This window comes from Rhincodon typus, chromosome 19 (genome assembly GCF_021869965.1).
Source record: "Rhincodon typus isolate 14 chromosome 19, sRhiTyp1.1, whole genome shotgun sequence".
Lineage (NCBI taxonomy): Eukaryota > Metazoa > Chordata > Chondrichthyes > Orectolobiformes > Rhincodontidae > Rhincodon > Rhincodon typus.
In genome coordinates, this window is record NC_063350.1 from 12,076,706 (window position 1) to 12,082,705 (window position 6,000).

Sequence of the window (6,000 nt, forward strand, 5' to 3'; positions counted from 1 at the left end):
TCTTCTGCAGATTAAACTAACAGCTTCTCCCTATCCTCTTCTTTTTTGGAGCCATGCAATCTTTGCTTGGACTCCACAGGTTCCAGTATCCCTCTGGTACCTCATTGACACGACAATTCTTAAAAACATGAATTTAGAGAGCGAATGTTGAACTGCAGTGGCACCATGGGATTACCCCATTCCAGCTGGGATCAGTAAACCTCCAGTTGAATCCTGCATTTTTTAACCTCCCTTCCTCCCAGGGATATTGACATAAATTAAGGTTACCTGTTTTGGTAGAGAAATTCTGGCTGTGTTTCATAGAATGTTAATCAGCTGAAGGTCCAATGTAGGTCTTGTAAAAAATGGTAAGTGTATTGTGGGGAGATGGTGGTGTAATAGTAATAGGACTGGACTAATAATCCAGTAATGGACTAGTAACCTCAGGTCAGGGCTCTGGGTATGTGGGTTCAAATCCTATTGTTGCCAGCTGGTGAAATTTGAGTTCAATGAAATCTGGAATAAAAGTTCGTCTAATGGCGTCCATTTGACCACGATTGATTGCTGTTAAAAAAAAAGATTCACTGATGCCCTTTAGGGAAGTAAATCTGCTATACTTACCTGGTCTGACCTATGTGATATTCCAGACACAGCAGTGTGGTTGACTTAACTGCCCTCTGGGCAATTAGGGATGCAGCCATACCCACATCCCATGAACAAATAAAAAATAGCTAGGAAGTCCTAATCCAGTGTTAATCACAATTTGAAGTGTAGAATTTAGCAGACCAAATAACCAGGCACAGTACAGACTAGAGTGTCAGGAAAGTGCTTGGAAGGTCCAATTGCATTCCAATTCCTAATCTTCTGTTTCTACAGTAAGTATTAGCGTGTGGTGTGAACATTCAGAGTATACTTTCCCATGTGCTACAAATTGCTAGAAGTATCACAAAAACAGCTTCAGGCATTGAAAATACCAGCAAGTTGAATGTTTAACTTAATAAAGTTTCCAAACTGCTTGCTGTTGCCTTCTTATGAGCATAGTTGGACAAAACAAAAAGACAACAAAAGGAAAAATAAAACTGGATTCTGGAAATCTGGAAACTCTCAAAAGAATATACTGGAAACACAGAGTGGTTCCATCCAGATTACATCAAAGAAGGTACAGAGTGGATAAAAAAAGTGGTTGAGAATGAGGAGACATAGATTCATGCTCAGTTGCAAGGACTGGGAGCAGGAGAAACCGTTTTTTCCACATGGACATTTGCAAGGGTGTGGAATGTATATCTCCTGCTAATGATTGAAGCAAAGATCATATTCATGTTTGGTATTAGTTAAATGATTGACATATAGGGACAGGCTGGGAACTTGGGATTAGGTCTACTGTTCACGTGATGCTTGTACGCTAAAAAGGACTGTTTGTTCAGATTATTTCCCTGTTGTCACTTTTATGTAATATGAGGATGGAGAAATTAATCTTTAGTGAATCAGTAAAGTTCTTTCGATCAATTTTAAATCCTTCGCTCTTCTTCAATATAGATGTAATTTTCAGCAAGGAAACGTTATTGTTCTATTGGTCTGGATGTTTCAATAATTCCTGAAAACTGCATGCTGCAATACACTCAAATATTATTGTCACACATTTTTAGTTATCAGAACCCTCTCTTACAATAACTTCTGTCCAGGCCTACACTTCCAGAGTCTGAAATCAGTTCCTACATTGATATCACAGAAAGTTACAGTTAGCCCTTGATGGGACTGAGTCCAGCACCTATAATGCAGAATACTGAGCCATTCAGTCCATCTGACCTGTACCAGATTACCTTTCTCTCCTCACTCTTCATCTCACTCTGCCATCCTTCTATCTTTTTCCTTTCTTGTATATATCTGTCTTGCCCTTAAGGCCTTCAGTATTGTTCACATCAACCACTTCTTGTGATAGTGAGTTCCACATTCCAGCTGGTCTCTGGGTAAAGAACTTTCTTCTAAGATCCTCATTGAATTAATTAGTGGTTATCATGTATTTAAGAAACCCTGGAAACGTCTCTTTGTCTACACTGTCAAACATCTTCATCATCCTAAAAAAGTCAATTAAGTCATCCATTGGTATTTTCTTTCCTAAAGAACAGAGTCTCAATCTGTTCAGTCTTTATTAATTGTTATACCCTCTCAGTTCTGGTGTTCTGGTATTTGCTGATAACAAAGTAAATTGTGAGAAGATAAAAAAATCTTCAGAAGGATATAAATCGATTAAGTGAGTGGGCAAGCGCTTAGCAAATGTAATATGTGGCAAAATGAGAACTTGTCCACTTTGGCAGGGAGAATAGGAAGAAGCAGGCTTTGAGGTTGTATCATCACCCTATAAATTATATTTTATTAAATGTAAATTAATAAGCTTAATTGGGAAGTTTCTGTTGACATTTTTGTTACAGTGGCCCAAAGGGGCTATCTAGACCATTATCATTTATTAAGAGATTAGAACAGCAGTATATTATTTAAATTGAGTGAGGTTGCAAAATCATAGAAACCCTACAGTGCAGATAGAGGCCATTCGGCCCAGTGAGTCTGCACCGATCCTCGAAAAGCATCCAACATATCCCATAACCCCACATTTCCCATGAGTAACCCACCTAAGCCTGCACATCCCTGGACACTATGGGGCAATTTAGCATGGCCAGTCGACTTAACCTGCACATCTTTGGACTGTGGAAGGAAACCGGAGCATCTGGTGAAAACCCATGCAGACACAGGAACAACGTGCAATCTCCATGCAGACAGTCGCCTTAGGCTGGAATCAAACCTGAATCCCTGGCACTGTGAGGTAGTAGTGCTAACCATTGTGCCAGCTGCTGCTCAAGTCGCTGTGGAACAGAGAGATCTGGATGTCCTGGTACATGAATCACAGAAAATTTGTATGCAAGCACAGCAAATGATTAGGAAGGCAAATTGAATGTTATTATTATTGCAAAGGGAATGCAATATAAGAGTAGGTCAAATTTGCTACAATTAAATAGGGCTTTGTGAGTCAACATCTGGAGATTTTTTTTAAAAAATCATTCACGGGTGGTGTTGGCTTTGCTGGCAGGGCCAGTATTTATTTCCCATCCCTAATTGACTTTGAGAAGGTGATGATAGACTGCCTTCACGAACAGCTGCAATCTTTTGAGTGTACATATATATAGCGTTGGTAGGGAGATCTAGGAATTTGACCCAGTGACAATAAAGGAATGACAATATAATTTAAAGTCTGATAGTATGTGGCTTGGAGGTGGACTTGCAGCAAGTGTGATTTCTGTGCATCTGTTACCCTTGTACTTCCAAGTGATGGAGATCGCTGGTTTGGAAGGTGCCATTGAAAGAGGTTGGCTGAGGAGTTGCTGCATTTTGTAGATGGTACACATTGCTACTACTTGTTGAGTTAATGGATGTAGTGCAAATCAAGTGGGCTATTTTGTCCTGGATGGTGTTAAGCTTCTTCAGTGTTGTTCAAGCTGTACCTCTTGGAGGCAAATAAAGAGTATCCATCATACTCCTGACATGTGCTTTGTAAATGGTGGAGAGACAGGATGTGAGTTACTTCTTGCAGATTTCCTAGCCTCTGGCCTGTTGCTGTTGCCACAGAATTTAAATGGTTAGTCTGAATCAGGTTCTGGTCAATGGTAGCTCCCAGAATATTGATAATGAAGGATTTATGGATGGGCATGTCATGCAATGTCAAGGGGAGATGGTTAAATTCTCCATTCTGTTCTATGAAAGGTCACTGCACTTGAAACATTAAGTCCGTTTCTTTATCTCTATAGATGCTCCCTGCTGAATTTATCTCGCACTTTCTGGTTTTGTTTCTGATTTCCAGCATCTACAGTTCTTTATTGTTTTATTTTATATTATGGTTAGACTCTCTCTTGTTTGAAATGGCTATTGTCTACCACTTGTGTGGCACAAGTGTTAATTGCCACTTCTATACATAAACCTGGATGTTGTCCAGATCTTGCTGCATATAAACATGGACTGCTTCAGGATCTGAGAAGTTGGGAATGGTGATGAAAATTGTGAAACCATTAGCAAACATTCCCATATGTGATATTATGATAGTGAAAAGGTCTTTGATGAAATAGTTGAAGATGGTTGGGCCTAGTACCTTGGGCCCAGAACTCCTGAAGCAAAGTCCTTAGACTGAGATAATTGACCTCCAACAACAACAAATATCTTTGTTTATATTAGTTATGACTCCAACCAGCAGAGTTTCCCCCAATTCCTATTGATTCCAGTTTTGCCAGAGCTCCTTATGTTATACTTAGTTGAATGTCAAGGCAGATCACTGTCACCTCACCTCTGGTGTTCAGTTCTTTTGTTCAAGTTTGAACTAAGGCTCTGACGAGGTCGGGAGTCGAGTAGCCTTGGCAGAACTCCAACTAAATGTCAATGAACAAGATATTGCAGAAGATTGTCATAGAATTGTTATGGTGTAGAAGCAGGCCTTTAAGCCCATCATACCTGCATCATTGAGGATGCAGACATTTGTGGAGGCTTCACTTATTCTTAGTTGTTTATTCTTCAAAGAAGCAATATTACCTAGTGTCAATCTCCTGCTTGTTTGCCATACCCTTGCATGCTATTTCAATCCAAATAATCATCCAATTCTCTGTTAAAAGCCGCAATTGAACCTGGCTCCTTACTTCCAGGCAGTGCATTCCATACCCTAACTACTTGCTGTAAGAAAATGTATTTTTTTCACATCACCCTTGCTTCTTTTGCACATCACTATAAATCAATGCACGCTTGTTCTTATTCCTTTTACAAGTGAGAACAGCTTATCTCTGCCTATTCTATCCAGCCGTATCCAAAACCTTTAGCAAGTCTCTACTCAGCCTTCTTCTCTCCAAAAAGAACAGTTCCAACTTCTTCAATCTATCCTCATTACAGAAGCTTATCATTCCTGGAACCATTCTGGTAAATATCCAATGCATTCACATCTTTCGTATAATGTGGTGCCGACTAGTCCAGCTAAGGTCTAATACATAGAACATAGAACAGTACAGCACAGTACAGGCCCTTCGGCCCACGATGTTGTGCCGAACTTTTACCCTAAACCTAAGGACTATCTAACCTCCATCCCTATCTTATACTATCATCCATATGCCTATCTAATAGCCGCTTAAATGCCCCTAATGAGGCCAACTCCACTACCCTCTCCGGCAATGCATTCCATGCCCCAACCACTCTCTGAGTAAAGAACCTACCTCTGATGTCTCCCCTATATCTACCTCCACTCACTGTAAAACTATGCCCCCTCATAATAGCTACCTCCACCCGAGGAAAAAGTCACTGGCTGTCTATCTATACCTCTGATCATTTTGTACACATCTATCAAGTCACCTCTCATCCTTCGTCGTTCTAAAGAGAAAAGCCCTAGCTCTCTCAACCTTTCCTCATAAGACCTTCCCTCCATTCCAGGCAACATCCTCGTAAATCTCCTCTGCACCTTTTCCAACACTTCCACATCTTTCCTGTAATGAGGCGACCAGAACTGGACACAATACTCCAGATGTGGCCGAACCAGGCTTTTGTATAGCTGGAGCATAACTTCACGGCCCTTGAACTCAATCCCTCTATTAATGAAAGCTAACACACCATATGCCTTCTTAACAACTCTATCCACCTGGGTGGCAGCTTTCAGGGAACTGTGGACATGAACCCCAAGATCTCTCTGCTCCTCCACACTGCCAAGAATCTTTCCGTTAACCCTGTATTCTGCTTTCAAATTTGTCCTTCCAAAATGAATCACCTCACACTTTTCAGGGTTAAACTCCATCTGCCACTTCTCAGCCCAGCTATGCATCCTATCAACGTCCCTTTGTAACCTCGAACAGCCCTCTGCACTATCCACAACTCGACCCACCTTCGTATCGTCCACGAACTTACTAATCCACCCTTCCACTCCTACACCCAAATCATTTACAAAAATCACAAATAGAAGAGGACACAGTACAGATCCTTTATGGTACACCACTCGTAACTGAGCAC